This window comes from Arvicola amphibius, chromosome 7, assembly GCF_903992535.2.
Source record: "Arvicola amphibius chromosome 7, mArvAmp1.2, whole genome shotgun sequence".
Taxonomy (NCBI): domain Eukaryota; kingdom Metazoa; phylum Chordata; class Mammalia; order Rodentia; family Cricetidae; genus Arvicola; species Arvicola amphibius.
This window is the reverse complement of record NC_052053.1, coordinates 67,714,510-67,737,624: the sequence shown is the minus strand read 5'-3', so window position 1 is coordinate 67,737,624 and position 23,115 is coordinate 67,714,510. Positions and strand designations below refer to the sequence as shown.

The window sequence follows — 23,115 nt, the reverse complement described above, 5'->3', positions numbered from 1 at the left end:
GCCATAGCTTTTCTGTGCAGATGGTGTCTTCTCTAGTTGACTTTGAATTAAGTAGGGTCAGCACTCTCTACTCCTGGGTCTGGACCCACATCTTGCCCATACACAACCTTCTCGACCTATCCCCTCTCAAGTCAGTCTAGGCTCCTAAATATGTACTCTTGGCCACTGCTTTATACCTTATCCCCTCCTCATGCCTTCCTTTTCACCACCAACATTCCCACCTTACAGGTTCTCAGTGTGGGCAGCTCTGGCCTGTCCTGTCCTGGCTGGCCAGCACCTTGCTACCTCCCTGATGTGTAGTCACACTGACGAGACCCTGGTGAGCTCAGTCTTGGCTTTCCATCTCTTCCAGTCTTGTTCTTCACACTGCCCTGGGTTTTCCTTTTGCATGATGCTTGTGTTACCAGATCCTAGAGAAGTCCCTTTCCTTTTTCAGCATCCTTTGGCCCTTGAAGTTGGAAAACGTCCCCATTCTTCATGAAGCTGACCACCCTGTCCCCTCTATCTTTGGTTCCTCCAGTTAGCTCCAGGGCTTTGCTGGTCTCTCCTACATCTTAGCTCTGACATCCCATTCCCAGGCTCTAGACGTCACCCTCTCTTCCTTCTGTAGGTTGACCCTGGGTATGAATGTTGTTGGCACAGGTTTGGTTTTCCTGCCCTATGTTTCCACAACCCCCCAGGATCGTAGCTAGGATCCCTGACTTGAGAGCTGCAGTCCATATAGATCCTTTGGGTTCTTGCTCAGCCAGAGGCCCTTTCTGACTCCTCCACCCCCAGGACTGGTTCTCTCTAAGCCCTCAGCTGTCCTTGCTGCCTTCATCAGTGCAGCACTTTCTGCACACAGTGCTCCTTTGGTTTTGTCTCTGTCCTGAGTATCTCAGGTTGCCCTGTTAGACCTGATCCACTTTCCTCTCTGCCTCTTTCCCTCTATGCTCTTGGGGACTGCTTGCTGCCTATCCAGCCTTCCCCTAGCCCCAGTATCGCCTGCACTGGGCTTCCTTCCTGAGCCCCTAGGGGTACCTCTCTCTCCCAAGGAGTTTCCTGTTCTTCCCTCTTCTCTCCCTTATGATCTCCTGGACTCTGTGGGCCTTGCAGGCTTCTACTGATTCCAGCTCCAGAATTTTCTTGCTCTACTAGGCCCTCTTTGTTCTGTTGGATCAACCTCCCTGATTTCACCAGCCAGCATACCTTCAGGCCTGTCCCCATTACAGCAGACAGCTGGATCAGCTCCAGCCTTCACCTCTGGGCTTTTTACCCTTCCTAGTTTCTCCTCGTCTCACTCTCAGTGTGAAGTAAGGATAGGTGATCCCTCCCCTCTGTCATTGGTCTTCTACCTTGCCTACCTTTTCTTTTTTTTTCTTTTTTAAATTTTTATTCATTTTACATGTAAGCCACATTTCCCCCTCCTTCCCTTCCTTTCTCTCCCCCTACTTCCCTCCACCTCTCCCCAAGCCACCCCCTATCCTCTCCTCAGAGAGTAATGCCTCCCATGGGGAATCAACAAAGCATGGGACAGTCAGTTGAGGCAGAACCAAGACACCCCCCCACGTCGAGGCTGAGTAAGGCATCCCACCAAATAGAATGGGGTCCAAAAAGTCAGCTCATGCACCAAGGTAGATCCTGGTCCCACTGCCAGGGGTCTCACAAACAGTCCATTGCCTACCATTTCAACTCAGCCTCAAACCCCTGCCCTTGGTACCCAGCAGAGTGATTGTTACGGGCAGTTACTATAGCTCCTGGCAGTATACAGGCCCTGCTGGGGTTGTCTGGGATGCTCCTCAGTCTGTTCCCCCACATTCTCATCTGCCTGGTTCCCCTTTGTTTATTCAGCTGGAATCTCTTATACTCTCACCTATCTCAGCTCCCCAGTACCAGCTCAGCCCATGCCCCACCCTCACCTGCACCAGCTCCCCAGTACCAGCTCAGCCCATACCCCACTCTCACCTGTTCCAGCTCCCCAGTACCAGCTCAGCCCATGCCCCACTCTCACCTGTTCCAGCTCCCCAGTACCAGCTCAGCCCATGCCCCCACCCTCACCTGCACCAGCTCCCCAGTACCAGCTCAGCCCATGCCCCACCCTCACCTGCACCAGCTCCCCAGTACCAGCTCAGCCCATGCCCCACCCTCACCTGCACCAGCTCCCCAGTACCTGCTCAGCCCATGCCCCACCCTCACCTGTTCCAGCTCCCCAGTACCTGCTCAGCCCATGTCCCCACCCTCATCTGTCCTAGCTCCCCATTACCAGCTCAGCCCATGCCCCCACATTCACCCGTCTCTGCTCCCCAGTACCTGCTCAGCCCATGCCCCCACCTTCACCCGTCTCAGCTCCCCAGTACCTGCTCAGTCCATGCCCAAATGCTCACCAGCCTCAGCTCCCCAGTACCTGCTCAGTTATCCCCCACATCCTCACCTGCCTTAGCTCTGCTGTAGGCACTCAGTCTGGTTTCCTACTTGCTATGGTTCCAGGCTTCTTTGATCTTCCAGAAATCCCTCCTACCCAGTCTGTCCTGTAACTGCCCAGTCTGTTTTTCCATATTCTTACCTGCCTGTAGTTTCTCATCCTGGAACCCGACACTCCCACCTATCCCAGGTGCCCTGTGGCTGCTCAGCCTGACTTCCCACACTTTCACCTACCCTAGGTCCTCTTTAGTTGCTCAGCCTGGTCTCCTATATCCCTGTTAACTCCAGCTTCCATGCAGCTACTGAGCCTGGAATAAGACAATACCACTGACCTCAGCTCCCCTGTAGCTGTTCTGCCAGGATCCCTGCAATCCTCCTGCCTCAGCTCCCCTGTAGCTGCCCTGCTGGCTCCGTGCACATCCTCCTGCGCCAGCTCCCCTGTAGCTGCTCTGCCCGGATCCCTGCACATCCTCCTGCCTCAGCTCCCCTGTAGCTGCCCTGCCTGGATCCCTTCAATCTTCCTGCATCAGCTCCCCTGTAGCTGCTCCTTCTGGCTCCCTGCATATCCTCCTGCCCCAGCTCCCCTGTAGCTGCTCTGCCTGGACCCCTGCACATCCTCCTGCCTCAGCTCCCCTGTAGTTGCCCTGCTGGCTCCCTGCACATCCTCCTACCTCAGCTCCCCTGTAGCTGCTCTGCATGGATCCCTGCAATCCTCCTGCCTCAGCTCCCCTGTAGCTGCTCCTTCTGGCTCCCTGCACATCCTCCAGCCCCAGCTCCCTTGTAGCTGCTCCTTCTGGATCCCTGCACATCCTCCTGCCCCAGCTCCCCTGTAGCTGCTCTACCTGGCTCCCTGCACATCCTCCTGCCTCAGCTCCCCTGTACCTGCCCTGCTGGCTCCCTGCACATCCTCCTACCTCAGCTCTCCTGTAGCTGCTCTGTCTAGATCCCTGCAATCCTCCTGCCTTAGCTTCACTGTATCTGCTTCTCCTGGCTCCCTGCACATCCTCCTGCCTCAGCTCACCTGTACCTGCCCTGCTGGCTCCCTGCACATCCTCCTACCTCAGCTCTCCTGTAGCTGCTCTGCCTGGATCCCTGCAATCCTCCTGCCTTAGCTTCACTGTAGCTGCTCCTTCTGGCTCCTTGCACATCCTCCTGCTCAGCTCCCCTGTAGCTGCTCTGCATGGATCCCTGCAATCCTCCTGCCTCAGCTTCATTGTAGCTGCTCTGCCCGGATCCCTGCACATCCTCCTGCCTCAGCTCCCCTGTAGCTGCTCCTTCTGGCTCCCTGCACATCCTCCTGCCCCAGCTCCCCTGTAGATGCTCTGCCTGGCTCCCTGCACATCCTCCTGCCTCAGCTCCCCTGTACCTGCCCTGCTGGCTCCATGCACATCCTCCTGCGCCAGCTCCCCTGTAGCTGCTCTGCCCGGATCCCTGCACATCCTCCTGCCTCAGCTCCCCTGTAGCTGCCCTGCCTGGATCCCTGCAATCTTCCTGCATCAGCTCCCCTGTACCTGCCCTGCTGGCTCCCTGCACATCCTCCTACCTCAGCTCCCCTGTAGTTGCCCTGCTGGCTCCCTGCACATCCTCCTACCTCAGCTCCCCTGTAGCTGCTCTGCATGGATCCCTGCAATCCTCCTGCCTCAGCTCCCCTGTAGCTGCTCCTTCTGACTCCCTGCACATCCTCCAGCCCCAGCTCCCCTGTAGCTGCTCCTTCTGGATCCCTGCACATCCTCCTGCCCCAGCTCCCCTGTAGCTGCTCTGCCTGGCTCCCTGCACATCCTCCTGCCTCAGCTCCCCTGTACCTGCCCTGCTGGCTCCCTGCACATCCTCCTACCTCAGCTCTCCTGTAGCTGCTCTGTCTAGATCCCTGCAATCCTCCTGCCTTAGCTTCACTGTATCTGCTTCTCCTGGCTCCCTGCACATCCTCCTGCCTCAGCTCCCCTGTACCTGCCCTGCTGGCTCCCTGCACATCCTCCTACCTCAGCTCTCCTGTAGCTGCTCTGCCTGGATCCCTGCAATCCTCCTGCCTTAGCTTCACTGTAGCTGCTCCTTCTGGCTCCTTGCACATCCTCCTGCTCAGCTCCCCTGTAGCTGCTCTGCATGGATCCCTGCAATCCTCCTGCCTCAGCTTCATTGTAGCTGCTCTGCCCGGATCCCTGCACATCCTCCTGCCTCAGCTCCCCTGTAGCTGCTCCTTCTGGCTCCCTGCACATCCTCCTGCCCCAGCTCCCCTGTAGATGCTCTGTCTGGCTCCCTGCACATCCTCCTGCCTCAGCTCCCCTGTACCTGCCCTGCTGGCTCCCTGCACATCCTCCTACCTCAGCTCCCCTGTAGCTGCTCTGCCAGGATCCCTGCAATCCTCCTGCCTCAGCTCCCCTGTAGCTGCCCTGCTGGCTCCCTGCACATCCTCCTGCGCCAGCTCCCCTGTAGCTGCTCTGCCCGGATCCCTGCACATCCTCCTGCCTCAGCTCCCCTGTAGCTGCCCTGCCTGGATCCCTGCAATCTTCCTGCATCAGCTCCCCTGTACCTGCCCTGCTGGCTCCCTGCACATCCTCCTACCTCAGCTCCCCTGTAGTTGCCCTGCTGGCTCCCTGCACATCCTCCTACCTCAGCTCCCCTGTAGCTGCTCTGCATGGATCCCTGCAATCCTCCTGCCTCAGCTCCCCTGTAGCTGCTCCTTCTGGCTCCCTGCACATCCTCCTGCTCAGCTCCCCTGTAGCTGCTCTACATGGATCCCTGCAATCCTCCTGCCTCAGCTTCATTGTAGCTGCTCTGCCCGGATCCCTGCACATCCTCCTGCCTCAGCTCCCCTGTAGCTGCTCCTTCTGGCTCCCTGCACATTCTCCTGCCCCAGCTCCCCTGTAGCTGCCCTGATGGCTCCCTGCACATTCTCCTGCGCCAGCTTCCCTGTAGTTGCTCTGCATGTTGCCCTGCACATCCTCCTGCCTCAGCTCCCCTGTAGCTGCTCTGCATGGATCCCTGCAATCCTCCAGCCCAAGCTCCCTATAGCTGCACTGCCCGGATCCCTGCACATCTTCCTGCCTCAGCTCCCCTGTAGCTGCCCTGCCTGGATCCCTGCAATCTTCCTGCCTCAGCTCCCCTGTAGCTGCCCTGCCTGGATCCCTGCAATCTTCCTGCGTCAGCTCCCCTGTAGCTGCTCCTTCTGGCTCCTTGCACATCCTTCTGCCCCAGTTCCCCTGTAGCTGCTCTGCCTGGACCCCTGCACATCCTCCTGCCTCAGCTCCCCTGTAGTTGCCCTGCTGGCTCCCTGCACATCCTCCTACCTCAGCTCTCCTGTAGCTGCTCTGCCTGGCTCCCTGCACATCCTCCTGCCCCAGCTCCCCTGTAGCTGCACTGCCCGGATCCCTGCACACCCTCCTGCCTCAGCTCCCCTGTAGCTGCCCTGCTGGCTCCCTGCACACCCTCCTGCCCCAGCTCCCCTGTAGCTGCTCTGCCTGGATCCCTGCAATCTTCCTGCCCCAGCTCCCCTGTAGCTGCTCTGCCCGGATCCCTGCACATCCTCCTGCCTCAGCTCCCCTGTAGCTGCTCTGCCTGGATCCCTGCAATCTTCCTGCCTCAGCTCCCCTGTAGCTGCCCTGCCTGGATCCCTGCAATCTTCCTGCGTCAGCTCCCCTGTAGCTGCTCCTTCTGGCTCCTTGCACATCCTTCTGCCCCAGCTCCCCTGTAGCTGCTCTGCCTGGACCCCTGCACATCCTCCTGCCTCAGCTCCCCTGTAGTTGCCCTGCTGGCTCCCTGCATATCCTCCTACCTCAGCTCTCCTGTAGCTGCTCTGCCTGGCTCCCTGCACATCCTCCTGCCCCAGCTCCCGTGTAGCTGCTCCTTCTGGATCTCTGCACATCCTGCCTCAGTTTCCCTGTAGCTGCCCTGCTAGCTCCCTGCACATCCCCCTGCCCCAGCTCCCCTGTAGCTGCCCTGCTGGCTCCTTGCACATCCTCCTGCCCCATCTCCCCTGTAGCTGCCCTGCTGGCTCCTTGCATCCTCCTGCCTCAGCTTAGCTGAAGCTGCTCCTTCTGGATCCCTGCACATCCCCCCTGACTCAGCTTAACTGAAGGTGCTCCTTCTGGATCCCTGCACATCTTCCCGCCTCAGCTCCCCTGCAGCTGCTCAGCCTGGTTTCCTAAGCTCTTTGTACTATCCTAGGCACCCAGTATTGCCACCTACCCCTGGGCCATCTTTATTTATTTTGTCTTAGTCCTGAATTCCTGTGGTTACCCAGTTAGTTCCAATATGCCTAACATCTTTCAGCTTCTCTTTGATGCTCACCCTGGTTCACCATCCTTCCCTGTTCCAGTTCCTCTGTACCTGATAGGACTGATCTCCAGAATCAAGGGACTTTCCTGTGCCTCCTCATAGCTCTGCCATGTGCCTCAGTTCCCCTTTGCCAATCAGCCTGATTCCCTAGGGTCCTGGGAGATGAACTGAGTTCCTAGTACTCCATTTTCCCTCAGCCCTGTCCACCGAGATTCTTGGAATTCCCTGAACCCCAGCACTTCTATCAGTCCCCGTTGACATGTGCTGGTCAGCCTGTGTCCTCTATCTCTAACTACACCTGCCCCAATTCTTCTCTATCTGCTCAATCTGGTCCACAATACAGCTGCCTGCCCCAGGTTAGCTTTATCTGCCAAGCCTGGCCTCTTGTGCTCCTGGCAATGACCTGACCCCCTAACCCTCCTGTCTATCCAGCCCTGTGTAGCTGTTCAGCCTTAGACCCCTAGCATTCCTGTTTACCTTAAATCCTCTGTGCAGTTCAGCTTGGTGACCTATGCTTGCACACCCCTTAGCCCCATGACAGCTGGGGTTTCTCTGTCCAGCCAGACTCTTACTTACCTGAGCCCCATGAAGCTGGTTCCTGCGAGCTCTTGGGCTTGCTCTGCCTCCTCTAGCACCCTGTTATCCACTGTTCACCTGACGCTGTCCTGCCTGGTTCTTTGAGCTCCTGGAGCTTCTCTCTACATGTCTTTTCTTCTCTTGGCCTTACTCCTGGTGTGACTCTTGAATGCTGTGATTGACCCTTGGACCCCAGAGTACCTACTTTCTCTCCCATCTTTTTCCCAGCAGGCTTAAAGGCATTCCCAGATGAGCTCCTGGCTGTCACTCGCCTCCTCTACTTACCGCAGGTCTCTGCACCAACACTCACTCCTTTGGAGCTTCTTTTTTCTCTGGCTTAGCTGCCTTGGCTGGATCAACCTGTAGTCCAGGTCAAACCCATCCTTCAGACTTCCCGAATATCCTCCTGCTCAACTCTTTGAGGTTTGATGTGGCCAGTCCTTCGGTGGGTGTGTGTGTGACTTTAGTTGCCTGTACTTCTATCCATGGGCTTCCCAGAGTCTGCTTGGTTGACATCAGGCTGCAGGCAGGAACCTTTACTCTTCAACACGCAGACTTCCTCTGTCGGGGCTGATCTGCCAACTCCTTCCAAGTCTGCTGTGATATGATGACTCAGAAAGCTAGAAGGGCCACTGATGCCCCCGGTCTCTGGTCCCTTCCCTTTACAGCTCTGTCCCTGCTGAACCCACTCTTGTGGAAGCCGTTTTGGTTTTCTCTTGTTTTTCCCAGAGTCACAGCCCTTGTCCCAGAGATGTGAATGCCACCCACTTCCACCCCATGCATGACTAAGAACAGGATTGACAGTGGGTGGCTCAAGGCATTTCCTGAAGTTCCCCTTTATTCTGGGGGTTTCTATGTTTGGGGGTGAGGGAGAGTCCAAACCTGACTGAGATTACTTCATGTGGATGTGTGGGGGTGGGTGAAGTGGTACGCTTGAGATTCAGGTGCAAGGTAGGAAGCCTGATTGTGCACCTGCTGCTCTGTGCACCTGGGCCTTCCAGGATCCCTGGTCTGGTTGAGGCTGAGTGATTATGCCCACTCTTTCCTGACCACCTCATTGGAGAGTACCTGGGCCTCTAATTCGGGTCTGACCTAAGTCCAGCTTTTGTGACCATATCTCCCTGTACCTGTCTCTAGCTAGTGCTATCTCAAGAAAACCCAGATAAGCCCAAGGCACAGGAAAGAGGGCTGTGACAGAGTACGGAGTACAAATTGAATGGCAAAAGGAAGAGGCTCGGGGCTCTGGTTGATCTTTCTAGAAGTAGAAATCTTGGCTACAGAGAAAAGCCGTGCTGGGACTCAGGAGGAGCCCTTGAGTAAATTAAGAGGAGACCTGGTCACCTTGTCCAGAGAGTCCCTAACACTGGCACTGCCAAAGGAACTTGGTGGGTTATAGTTGTGGAATCAGGGATTTCATTTCTGATGCCAGAGATCTGGCATGAGGATATGGAACAGGGGGCTCAAACCTGCTGCAACAGTGCGATGCACAGGGCATCCCACAGAGTGGAGGAAGGAGCTCATTTATGGTTTGGGCAGAGGCAGGAGGAGGTAGGATACAGGAAGGGGGAAAGAGAGGCCAGTAGTGTCCTAGGACTGAAGGGAGGGGAATAGGGTCACAGGGGTCAAGGGACTGCCTATCCTGGAAGAGTGAGGGTCCACCCCATCCTGAAGGCCTGGGACTAGTTGGCATTTCTCTGAACTTAGTGACACTGACATTATACAGGGCAAAAGAAGGCAGAAAGTGTTGAGAAGGGGGAAGAGAAAGGTGGAGAGCCAGGAGATTAGGAGGACCTCATCAGCAAGACTGCTCTGCAGAGAACAAGAAACAGGTGTTGGCTTGGGAGGACAGGACAGGTCAGGGGGTTCCCATGCTGGAAAACTGTAGCATAGGATGCTGTTGTGAACCTCAGCAAGCAGAAGCAGGTCCAATAGTTCTGAGTTCCAAGGCTGAGACCTAGAACACAGATTTAGGAGCTTGGAGTGACTAGGGAGGGCATGGACTGAAGAGAAGGCTTCTGGAGGGCTGTATCAGGGCAGGATGTGGGTCCATACACCAGAGAGGGTGCTGATTGTCTCAGAGACAACTTGAGAAGACACAGCCCTTAGGAAAAGCCAGGGCTGGGTCTTTGGAATTGTTGAGAGCTCAGGCTTCCTGAGAACAGAAACCAGTAGTCAAGTAAGGGACTAACAGGTCAGAGTGAGACAAGGAACCTAAAAAATAGCAAGAACCAAAACCAGGCAAAGATGGGGAAGGGCCTGGAGGCTCCTGAGCTAAGCTGCCTGTGGTTGGCCATTGGATACTGACACTGATTATCTCTGAAACCATGAAGCACAGGAGGGAAAGGCATCAGAGTGGTCTGTAGATTGCCTTCCTGGACAGCCACTCCAGCAGCTTTTGGATGTGAACTAGGGATGGGATGGGCTCAGAATGCCACAGGGTTGGCCTAGCCTGGTGATCCATAGGTTAAAAATAATGAAGATGAGGCAGGTAGAACTAGTCAGGTGTGCATGTAGTACTTGTGAGTCCAGTTCCAGATGCTGCTTGGTATTTTCAGAAGACTAGGTGAGGACTGAGAGTTTCCAAGGGCCTGTGCTCAGCCATATCTGACAGCATGAGTACACACTCTCCTTCTCTTGTATCAAGTACTATGGTGCAATCTGTCTTATACCTGAGCCCTAGCTATGGGGACACATTTGGCTCTGCAGTGACCCTTGGTTGCCTGGTTAGTGACCATGTCCTGAAGCTCTGGAGCTATGTCCAGTGACCTTTTCATCCGGGTTCTACTCACTCAGCTACTCAATGAATGTGCCCACCAGCATCTAGCCTGTGGGGGTCTCTGAAAACACCACAGGCAGTGGAGTGTCAATGTGTGTGAGGCAAGAAGAAAGTTCAGTTCAACACAATTCAGTAGCCAATGTTGGTTTAAACTTTGAGTTTCTGACACAGGGCAGTTTATTTTGGGCATATTTAAGCACAGTACAATTTGGAAAAAAGTTTCCTGGTGATAATTAACTCAGTTATATGTGCACAACAGAGCTTAAGGCATGACTGCATTGAAAGTCTTTGTAAAGTACAAGTGACATCTTCCATAAAGATGGGTCTTATAGATTGGCTACATGCGACATCTTAAGGGTCTTGGGGGTAAGGATTTGATGTTGTATCGGTCATATAGACAGCTCTAAGGTCACCAGACTATTTACTACTGCCACTCCCAGCCTTCTGAGTGGCAAACAACTTATACAATCTCCCCTTTTGAAGAGACATCTCCACATGTTTAACAAACCTATTTTACCTAGTGCTTATATGTAAGCTCAATAACCTCTCTGCCTTCTACACCAGCCCAGCTAGACTGTCACCTGCAATGTAACCACCCAGCTAGCAGATCAAAGTGGACAAGAAAATTAGTGACAGGATAGTCAGGAGAAACAAGGAAGTGATGGTTGACTCATTCTCTCAGCTAGCAAAGAGTACTAAGCCTAAGGAAGCAAGGACTCCCTTCTGTCTCTCCTGGAGTGCATTCCCTACCTGCTCAAAGAGTGATCCTCTTGGTCAAATGCTCATGTTCTGTACCTTGGACACACAGAGGTGGAAGGAGGGCTTGACCTATCAAGGATAATACTGTGAGGGGTCTAATCTGAGCCTATGCCAGGGTCAAACTTTTCTCTCCTGAGCTTGGTGCCTTGTCTCCATCATACACCAGTATGATGTAGGTGTGTCTTCTATCTATCTGATGATTTCATTGGTTAATTAATAAAGAAACTTCTTGGCCTGATAGGTTAGAACATAGGTGGGTGGAGTGGACAGAACAGGATGCTGGGAGTGAGGCAGATGCCTCAAGCAGTTGCCATGCCTCTCCTCTCCAAGATGGACGCAAGTTAAGATCTCTCCTGGTAAGCTACCCCTCGTGGTGCTACACAGATTACTAAATATGGGTTAATCAAAATGTGGGAGTTAGCCAGTAAGAGGCTAGAGCTAATGGGCCAAGCAGTGTTTAAATGAATACAGTTTGTGTGTTGTTATTTCGGGTGTAAAGCTAGCCGTGTGGGAGCCGGGTGGGACGAAAAGCAGGCCTGCCCGAAGCTCGCACTACACTAGTAACACCAAGCTTTCTCTCTGCAGAGCCCAGAAGCTCTGAGCACAGTACTCACAAGAGTCCTGAACATTCAGATGAGTTTTTATGCTTTGTTCTCTGGCCCCAGGTTCCATGCATCCCTCCACTTGGAGGGTAGCCCAGTTCCTGTCTCATCTCTCCTCACCAGCTCCTTAAATCCCAAGTGGGCTACCTGTCTTCTTCCCCCAACAAGGTCCAAGGATGTATTCATGATCTTACTGACCACTGAGAACATGTATGGTGTTGGATGTGAGCCAGGGTGACCCAGGAGTCCAGTTTGGCTGATATGTAGATGAGATGGAAGTGCACATGACATAGATGCAGCCCTGGGATGAGCAACAATAGTTGAATAATCACATGAATGCTCAGGCCAGATCCACACAAGCCAGCTTGCTGAGCATCATTCAGTATATACAACACCTGCACACACACTCATGTGTATACACATGCACACCCCTAACAGCTGGACTATGGACCCCACGGACAATACCAGATTCACTCATAGATTCCTACTTGACATCCACATGTGGGTCATCTGAGAGAGACACACTGTCATCTTCTAAGGGTTTCCAATAGTGGTATATTATTTCTGTTTTAATAAAGAAGGTTTTCTGAAGATCAGAGGGCAAAGCAGTCACACTAGTCAGCCATATAGGCCAGGGAGTGGTACCGCATACCTTTATTCCCAGGACACAGGAGACAGAGGCAGATGGATCTCTGCGAGTTCAAGGCTACCCTGGTGTAGGAGGTTTTACAAGAACAGTCACTGAGCATTTATGTTGTACAAGAATAGGGCGCAACAACTGCTGATCTTTCAAAGGCATCAATATCTCTCCTTTAAAATGATTGACAGACAAACCTGTCTGGGTTGCACAATGGCATTTAACAATAGAGAAACTGTAGGCTTTAGAACAGCCGTTACAGGAAAAAATAAATGCCAAGCATAATGAAGAATTAACTAACCCTTGGAATTCTTCTGTATATGTTGTTAAGAAATGTGTATCTGTTGTTAAGAAAATGGAGAATAGCAAGAGTTCTAAGAGCTGTTAATAAATGAGGCAATTCATCCTATGGGCTCTCTACAGTCTGGAATTTCTTTGTCTTATTTTTTACCTAAAGGGTAGCCTCTTATAGTTAGTGATTTAAAAGATTGTTTCTTAATTGTATCTTTACAGGAAAATTTGCCTTCACAGTGCCTACTTGTATCTTTACAGGAAAATTTGCCTTCACAGTGCCTACTTGTAATAATTCTGAGCCTGCTAAGCAATATCAATGAACGATTCTTCCACAGGGAATGTTAACCTCACCCTTTGCCAATATTTTGTAAGTTATGTGTTGGAAATGATATGTAAGCAATTTTCTAAATCTATAGTTTTCCATTATATGAATGACATTTTACAAACTGATTCAAATGTAGATACTTTAGAAAGAACAGTTGAAGAAATAAAAAAAATTGCTTTGTTGATGATTACAAATTGCATCTGAAAAAATAGAAAGAGGAGATTTTAGTAATTATTTAGTGTACCCGCGGGCACCGGCGGAAATGTACCGGCGGGTACTGGCGGTACCGGCGGTCGGAGGGGTTAGGAAATAACCAAGATAGTCCTTTTATAATAAATCAGTTTTAATAAAAGGGGAAATAAGGGAACTTACAGAACCAAGGGTCCAGCGGAGCAGAAGGTAACGCGGGGGAAAGAAAAATGGGCTCCTCCCGGCGCCCCGATGCTATTTAAGGGGTATCCTACCTCGCTGGGGCAGCCACGCCCCTGAACGCAGGGATTGGGCCAGCTGCCCCAACAATTTAGGGTATAAAATATGTTTCGAAAACATATTTTACCTCAAAACATTTACCCCCAAAGGTGCAAATTAGGAGAGTTTGATTTCAGACTCTTAACAACTTCCAGAGATTGCTAGGAGACATTTTCCATCTACAGTGCACTATTGGGATAGAACCTGCTGAAATGATTTCTTAAACAAAACCTTAGATTGTGACAAGGACTTAAATAGTCCCAGGGAATTATCAGCTGAAACTGAGAGAGAATTGGCTTTGATTGAAGAGAAATTACAGAAGGCACATGTGCAACATGTGGATCTGAATCTTAACTGAATTCTGGTCATATTACCCTCCAAACATTTCCTATAGGAATTTTAATCTTAGATAATATCTTAGAATGTATCTTTTTACAATATAAACTGAGTAAAAAATTAAAACTTATGTGGAGAAGGTCTCTGAGTTAATTATAAGGAAAATTGAGAATTCACTAATTAGCAGGAAAAGACCCAGCAGAAATTATAGTACCTTTAATAATGATGAAATTGACAAATTACGGGCAGAAAGTAAACCTTGGCAAAAAGCTTGTAGTAATTTTTTTGGAGAGATTAGCAACAACTATCTCAAAAGCAAGAGAATTAAACTTATATAGAGAACTGGTTGGATCCTCCCTTGCATTGTATGGGATACACCAATAACTTGAGACCCTACATTCTATACTAATGCAAATAAATCAGAAAAGGCAAATTATAAATCAGAAAATTTAAGTAAAGTGGATCAAAACTCTTACAATTTTGTTCAAAAGTCAGAATGATATGCTATTCTCATGATACTAAAGGATTTTAAAGTACCTCTCAACATAGTTATCAGTTTGCAATATGCTAAAAGAGTTGTTTTGCATATTGAAACAACTGAATTTATATCAGTTGATACAGAACTGACTTTATTATTTATTCAGTTACAAGATATAATAAGGAATAGCCATTATCTCATATGCATAACACACATTTGATCCCATATGGATCTGCCAGGTCCTCTAGCACAAGATAATATAGAAATCAATTATTGATTGGAAATGTGCTGGAGGCCTCAGAATTTCATAAAAAATCATGTCAATAGCAAAGATTTAAAAAAAGATTTTTCCATCATGTGGTAACAAGTCAAGAAAATTATAAGGAAATGTCCTACCTGTTATTTGTAGAACCAAACACCACTACCCGCAGGAAGTAATCCAATGGGTACTCAAAGGAATGAAATCTGGTAGAATTTGGAAAACTTTTTGTAGAATTTGGAAATATATACACCACATCACTGATACCTATTCCAGTTTTCAATGGGAAACTATTTTGAGTTTGGAAAAGGCTGATCCGATAATCACACATTTGTTAGAAGTTTTGAACATCATGGACATATCTGTACAAATAAAGACATAAATCCTCCAGCATATGCCTCTGAAAAAAAGAAACAGTTTTTTGCTTATTATAATGTAAAACCTATTACTAGTATACCACACAATTTTACGGGGCAGACAGTTAATGAAAGATCAAAATGAAGTCTAAAGGATATGTTAAATTAACAGAAAGGGATGATAAAGACCCCCAGAGATAGATTGTATATGCTTTATTAACTTTGAATTTTCTAAATACTAATGAGAAAGGAATAACAGCTGTGAAGGACATTGGATAGTAGGAAAAACTATGGAATTAAATCAGCTGATATACTTTAAAGATGTACTGATCTCAGAATGGAAACCAGGACATGTGTTACATTGGGGAAGTGGTTTTGCTTTTGTTTCCACAGGAGAAGAAAAGCTATAGATACTATCAAAATTGATAAAGATTTGACTTGAACAAGAGAGATCTCTTAATTAGAAGAAATGATAGTTCATCAAAAAACATGGGTGTTTAATCTAAACTAACCTATGAAACTAACAAATGCTTTTTATTTGATCAGATATAACTTGCCAAAAGAGAATCTCCTCAAAATTAGGGTTGGGGAAGGGTTTTGTTTCTGTCTTTTCAGGAGAATATAGGTACCAAGTTAAGGAATCTAAAGACCATTGGACAAATGAGACATCTGAAGAAAAAGGGCAAATCATCCAGAAAAAATGCCTCAAGAAAAAGAGCAAATTGACCTATTTGGTATATCACATTTCCAACAGAATAAAATTTCATAAATCTTTCCAAATATTTGTTTCTGTTATTCTCTACAGACATATTTAAGCAAATGGTATTCTTGTAGTCCCAGTCCAATTAAAGATTAAAGCTGGCTTTGGAGTTGGAGTGTGGCTCTCTCCTTCTCTAAACCCAATCATGCTTATTAAAGTAAAATCCAAAATCTCTCTCATGTCAGAAGAGCCACCTGATATGGGACAGAAGTAAAACAAATATTTAAGGACTATTTTATTGCCACTAATCTCATAATCTTTGGTTTTATATAGACTCTTTAACAGTTTTTCTTAAGGTATAAGTTTTATAAAGTTAATATATCTATATCTGTATCTATATATCTTAAACTTTTTATCATGATATTAATAGTCATATAGAGTACTAACTTTGTAAAAAGGTTTTATCTGCCTTTCTGTACATGATTTCAGGTGTGAGTTGCAGTTTTCTGCAGTGATCAATGAACATGCCTAACTGTGACCTCTGAAGTCTCCAAAAGGAGGATGAAGCCCCACAAAGATGACTCCTCCAGGACTATGATAACACCACTAAGCTGAAAAGCACCACATAAAGTTTGACTTTGGGCTACAAACTGCTCAGATAATTTTGAGGTGGCTAGCTGAGATGATCCAGCCTAACAGACTTCTAGCCAAGACTTGAGACAAGCCTTGTACTTTCCCATTTTGCAGAGACTGGGCAACAAATAATATAGCTACCTCTCATAGGACTTGACATTTTTTTTTCAGAAAAATTGATACTGCCTCCCTCAGACAGCAGTAAGTAAATTTAAGAATACCATGCCTACATTCCCAAGAGGTGGGGTGGGTTGTTTTTGGTCATTAAGGGGGTTTTGGATATTTGTCACTGTTTAGGGGGGTTTGTTGCAAGTTGTTATTAGTAATGATCAGGAAAAAAGCTAAACAAAGGAAATTAGGTTCAAGGTTCTTATTTTCAAAAGAAAAAAGTGGTAATAGATATGATAGGGTGAAAGGATAGATTATTAAATCTACTATGAAAAGAAAAAAAGGGGGATATAGATATAAAAAGATAAAAGGTAGATTATCGAATCTACTTTTAAAAAGCAACTACTAGTTTTAAATGTTTTACATTGGATTGGATTTTTGCATATCGTATACAATTTTGTATATTGATACAAATTTGAGATGAATTTTGTTCAAGCTTACTGTACATACATTTCTACTCTTGCTCAAGGTATTGCACCTATACAATTCTCTTAACAATGTAATATAAATTTCTAGTCCTTGAAAATTATTGTTATCAAATGTTTAGGATAATTAGGAAGTGCAGGTTAGTAGTTAATTACCTATTATAATTGAACTTGTAGTCACACAGAGATATAGTTTAGATATACAGGTCATTTTCAAATACTCCAGAGATCTACGTAATATGGCATTTAAGATGTTTTAATAACATACGTGTTATTTTTTTTTTATAACGAGACATGTCTGCTCCTGGCAGCACCAATCTACTTCAGAGAAGATGATGGACACTGAAGAAAGTTCACATTCAGTAAAAGTAAAGGTAAGCCACTGGGTAAGAAAGTACCCTTGCCTCAACTGCTGACAGTGTGCTGTTCAAATTGGACAAGAAGGACAACAAAAAGTAACTGCCAAACATTGAGAAGATAGGAAGGGACAGCCCTTCTGAATGTCCTGCTTCACAGAAACGTCTTTTGGATATGCTAGACCTGTAGGCCGAAGATGGATGGCCCAACGTTGCAGAGGAACTTTCAGTACTGTCTAGGCAGCTATCCTTTTCTGCCATTTCTCACATGTTTTGGAAGTCTTTTACTCGCAATTCCTGCTTTCTCAGTTAATATTATTTCCTTCTTGGGTCTTTGAGGGAGTTGAAGTTTAGATAGTTATAAATTTTTCCTTGTTTACCAGATGCAGAAAGCAAGTTATGATAGAAAGTAAATTAGGTACAAGACTTTGGACTCACCAAGATAGGATAGAAATGAAATATTTTCTCTGAATTTGTCAAATGCAAATGGACTAGACATTGGTGATGTATTTAGTGCCTGTATATATTGCATATAGTTATTGTACTTATTGTATATAGTTTTTCCTATATTAGTTATAGCTTTCTTTTTTATTTTAGACAAAAGGGGAAATATAGTGGCATGTTATTTCTGTTTTAATAAGCAAAGCTTTTCTGAAGATCAAAGGGCAAAGCTGCCATACTAGTTAGTCATACAAGCCAGGGAATGGTAGCACACACCTTTAATCCCAGGACTCAGGAGACAGAGGCAGACAAAACTCTGTGAGTTTAAAGCTATCACGTGGCACACAAGATCAATCCAGAAACATATTCATGTGGTGGTGGTTCACATCTTTAATCTCAGTGTTTGGGAGTTAGACACTTTAATCCCAGCACTAGGGAGATGGAGACAGGAGTGATATGACTGGCCAGAGAGAAAGGAATATAAAGGGGAAGAAACTGGAATTCAGAGGAGTGTGGCGTGCAGAGTGTGGAGTCTGAGGGTTCCTGGAGACAGGCCCTTGTCCTTTTGGTCTGAAGATCTGGTAGAGGTAAAAGATGCCTCTACTCTAGTGGTTGGATGCTTTGCTTTTCTGACCTGGTTGAACACCAGTATTTGTCTCTTATTATCTGTGCTACAGTTTCCACACTCATCTGCTGACAGTAGAAATAGACACAGAGGGGTTCAGTCTATTCCTGGACCCGCAGGCCTATTCTCCCACTCCTTACAGCCACTGGTCCTTTATAGCCAGTTGTCTGGCTCACTTGTAGACCCCTTATAGAGTCCAGGAACCACCAGACACAGACTCTGCCATCACTCTGACTCTCTAAGCTTGATCACCAGGGGACAGACAGAAGGTTAGGGAGGCTGCATGACCACTGTGCTCAAGGGTCACAGGTTCTGTTTCAGCCTAGTTAACTTTAGTACTAAGCGGGGAAGACATACAAGGAGGGCCTCTTTACCGTGGAGATGACTATCAGGCCCTGCATGTCTGGCTGAGGTCAGGGACAGAGATGGAACAGTTTTGGGAAACTGAACCTGCCAGCCCAGTGAGGGCTGGAGGCAGACCTAGCCCCAAAGAAGTGTTTCCTCACCCAGTCTTGCTGTTCTTACCACTCTTACCTCCTCAAAGACTATTCTGCCACACAGAAAATCACCTTAGCCCTACTTTGTTGGCACAAATGCTGACTTCTTCCTTTCTGTGCAGAGCTGGAACTGAACATTGAGGCCCAGGATGGGGAACTGGATAGGTTCTGCATGACCGTCACCATCTTCATCACCCTCTTCCCGCTCAGTGTGTGCTACAGTGCCACTGTCACAGTGGGCAATACCATGGCCCCAGTGCTCCCCCACTGTCCCCACAATGCCCATACAGCCCCCAAGCTGTCTACACACTGTCCCTACAGTCTCCAAGTTGCTGCCATTGTCTGCATAATGCTACCATTCTGTCTCCACACTGTTGCCATCTTTCCCCATACTGTTCCTATGGTTTCCTCATAGTGACCATTGACCTCACAGCCTCGAGACCACCTCCTTGGAAGTTCAAAATATATTCTGTGGAGACATTCAGAGGAGGCCCTGGACTTCATAGATTCTGTTGAGCCCTGGCAGGGATGAGGCAGAAAATATTTGAGTGGGTGATGGGCAACTCCAGCAAGATCTCCTCCAGAAGGGACCTGGTAAACAGGTCTCAGTTAGGCTGTATAAAGGAATCTGGGGAAGAATGTGGAAAAAAAATCTATCACATATATATGCATATATGTGTGTATACATATACATATATACACATATATGTATATATACATATATGTGTATATATACATATACATACACACATACACATATATACACACATATACACACACATATACAACACACATTATATATAATACATGTATACACACATACACACACATACACACATGTTCCATTTACAACAGGAAATACCGGTTGGAGAAGGTACCCAGGGAGAAAGGTTAGGAACTAGGCTGGCTACTGTCGGAGGACAGGGGTGCTATGATTTTCTTCATCACTTCTCAAAGCCCAGTCACTATCTCTAGACATGACAAAGGAGGAAAATGGGAAAGAAAAACAGGTGTCTGGCCCCTAGGGACAGACTCATTAAAAGTGCTCAGAGAACAGGATACGGTAATGGCACTTGAGATACTTTGGTCATGTTATGAGAATGAATGATGGCAGATACCCGAAGATAGCACTGCTTGAAGGAGTGCATGGGATAAGGCGAAGAGGAAGCCCCCCCCCCCCCACAAAAAAAAAACCACTGGATAGACAGCATAAGGAAGACTGTGAACCTTGGGTGTGACAATAACACAAGCATCTAGGACTGCCCAGGACAGGAACAACTGGAGAACTGCCATAAATGGGCTGCCCATACATGCGTAAGCACTGCATAAATGAAGATGATGAGGGAGTGTACAGGCAGCACAAATCGGACTTTGTTTATATTTTCTTTTCTTTGGAGGAAGTCACAAGGCAGAGGGATAGTGGGAATACTGGGAAATGAGTGTGATCAGGATGCATTATGTGAAACTCCAAAATAAACTAATAAAAATATTATGTTGAAAAAAGTTGAGGGGGAATAAACAAACATCCTTCTATTAAAAAACTTTCAGACCAGAAAAATCAAAAGATTTTTCACAACAACAAAAACATAACAAGAATCACCGATTGTTGATTATTGATATCTCTCAACAACAGTGGCCTCAATTCCCTAAACAAAAAGACACAGACTAACAGAATGGATGAAAAAAACCAGGATCCATCCTTCTGCTGCATTCAGGAAACACACCTTGAGAGAGTGCTGGGAGGTTCTAGCAGCTACTTGCATACCCTTGACTGAAGACTGGCCCCCTCTATTTGAGGAAGATGGTCTTCTTCAACCTGAGTGTGTAGTCTGGTGAAGGACACACGTGGAGTGGTGAGGGAAGAAGAGGACACCCACCTAGCCAGTCAGAGCAGTCAATCAATCCTGAAAATCAGTGGTGACAGATGGCACAGGTACATTGCTCTCACATCCTAGGAAACACACTTTAACATTAGGATAGACATTATCTCAGTGAGAAGGGTTGGAAAAAGATATTCCAAGAAAATGGATCTAAGAAGCAAGCTGGTGTAATCATTTTAATATCTAGCACAATAGACTTCAAACCAAAACTAATCAGAAGATTTGAGGAAGGAGTACTATATACTCAGCTAAGGAAAAATGCCCACTAAGACATTTTAATTTTATTTTTAAAAATTTTTAAAAATTTTTACAAATTTATCTTTCTCTCATACAATACATCCTGACCTTTCCTCCCTCCACTCACCCCATTGCCCACTCTCAGCTCCCCACCCTCAGCTTCCCTCTCCCCCAGATCCACTGCTCCTCTGTTTGCCTTCAGAAAAGATCAGGCTTCCCAGTGATACTAATCAAACACAACAATCAGATGCAATAAGACTAGGCACAAACCCTTTTATTAAGGCTGGACAAGGCAATCCAGTAGGAGGAAAAGGGTCCCAAGAGCAGGAAAAGAATCAGAGACAACCCCCTCTTCCACTGTTAGGAGTTTCACAAACACTCCGAGTTAAACAACAACAGCATGTATGTGGAGGACCCAGTACAGACCCATAAAGGCTGTAGTTACTGCCATAGTCTCCCTATAAACCTTGTTTAGTTGATTCTGTGGGCCATGTTCTCCTGGCGTCCTTTACTTCTCTGACTCCTATGATCCTTCCTCCTGCTTTTCCACAGTGTTCCCCAAGTTCTGCCTAATGTTTGGGTGTGGGTTTCTGAATCTGTTCCCATCAGCTGCTGGAGGAAGCCTCTCTGATGATGATTGAGCTGGGCACCAATCTATTTTTGGTCAGTTGTGTTTGGTTTTGCTCTAGGTCTCTGAGCCATCCACCTTCTGGATCCTGGCCATCCAGGCAATGGAGGGCATGGTCTCCTTCTTGTGGCTTGGGACTCAACTAGTCATTAATTGGCTACTCTCATTAAGTGCTGAGCCACCACTGCCCCAGCACTTCTCACAGGCAGGAAAGGTGTGGGTTGAAAGTTTTGTGAGTTGAAGATTTGGTGTTCCATTCCACCACTCCACCACTGGAAGCCCTGCCAGGTTACTGAAGATGGCCCATGACTCTGTACCCCGCCCATTAGCAGAAGTCCTCATGAGGGTCTCACTCATAGGTTCCAGGAAGTTTCCACTGCATTGTTTCCACAACACCCACTAAATGCTCCTCTATTTCAGTTGTCTCTCTCTGTACTCTCTTACTCCATCCTCCTCTCTCCCACCCGATCCCTCAAGTTTCTACTGCCACCTGCCCTCATTCCACCCACAAAATTTGTTCTATTTCCCCTTCTCAGCAAGATCCATGTGTACCCCCTAGAGCCTTCCTTGTTACCTCTGGGTCTATGGATTGTAGTGTGATTATCATTCCTAGCCAACATCCACTTATAAATTAGTACATATCATGCTTGTCTTTCTGGGTCTGGGTTGCCTCACTCAGGATGAGTTTTTCTGTAGTTCTATCCATTTTCCTGCAAATTTCATGATGTCATTTTTTTTCTAATAGCTAAGTAATACTCCATTGTGTAAATAGACTACATTTTCTTTATTTATTCTTCGGTTGAGGGGCATCCAGGTTGTTTCTAGTTTCTGGCTATTATGAATAAATTGCTATGAATGTAGTTGAGCAAGTGTCCTTGTGGTAGGATGGAGCATCTCTTGGGTATATGCTCAAGAGTGATATATCCAGGTCTTGAGGTAAATTGATTCCCAATTTTCTGAGGAACTACCACACTGATTTCCATGGTGGCTGTTTACACTGCCACCAACAATGGAGGCACATTCTCTCCAGCCAGCATGAGCCAACATTTGTGTTATTGATTTTAGCCATTCTGACAGGTGTAAGATGAGATCTCAAAGTAGTTTTGATTTGCTTTTCTCTGTTGGCTAAGGATGTTGAACTTTTCATTAGCTGTTTCTCAGCAATATGAGATTACTCTTGAAAAGTCTCTGTTTAGCTCTGTATCTTAATTTTTAATTGGATTGTTTGTTTTGTTGATGCCTAATTTCTTGAGTTCTTTATATATTTTGGATGTTAGCCTTCTATCAGACATGGAGTCAGTGAAAAATCTTTCCCCATACTGTAGGCTGTCCTTTTATCCTATTGATGGTGTCCTTTGTCTTACAGAAGCTTTTCAGTTTTATGAGGACATCCCATTTATTAGTTGCTGATCTTATTCCTGCACTATTGTATTCTGTTTAGGAAGTTGTTTCCTGTGCTGTGCATTAAGTGTTATTCCCTACTTTTTCTTCTAACAGGTTAGGTGTCTGGTTTAATGTTGAGATCTTGTGCAGGATAATAAATATGAATCTGTTTTCATTCTTCTACATGCAGACATCCACTTAGACCAACACCATTTGTTGAAGATGCTTTCTTTTTTTCATTGTGTCCTTATGGATTCTTCATTAAAAACCAAGTGCCCATAATTGTGTGGATTTATGCCTGGGTCTTTGATTCATTTCCATTGATCAACATGTCTGAATTTTATGCCAATACTATACAGTTTTTATTACTGCAGCTCTGTAGTAAAGCTTGAAAAATCAGGGATGGTGATACCTCTGGAAGTTCTTCTATTATTCAGGTTTTTTTTTTTTTAGCTATCCTGTTTTTTGTTTATATGAAATTGAGTCTTGCTCTTTCAAAGTCTGTGAAGAATTGTGTGTTGGAATTTCAATGCAGATTGCATTGAATACATAAATTGCTTTTGGTAGAATGGCTGTTTTTACTAAGTCAGTTCTTCCAATCCAT

At 46.8% G+C, this 23,115-nt stretch overlaps 1 gene segment (V, D, J or C); it reads right to left on the bottom strand.

Annotated features, from left to right (window-relative positions):
• LOC121677273 overlaps positions 1 to 23,115 on the bottom strand; it is a 160,450-nt gene that overhangs the window by 27,180 nt on the left and 110,155 nt on the right.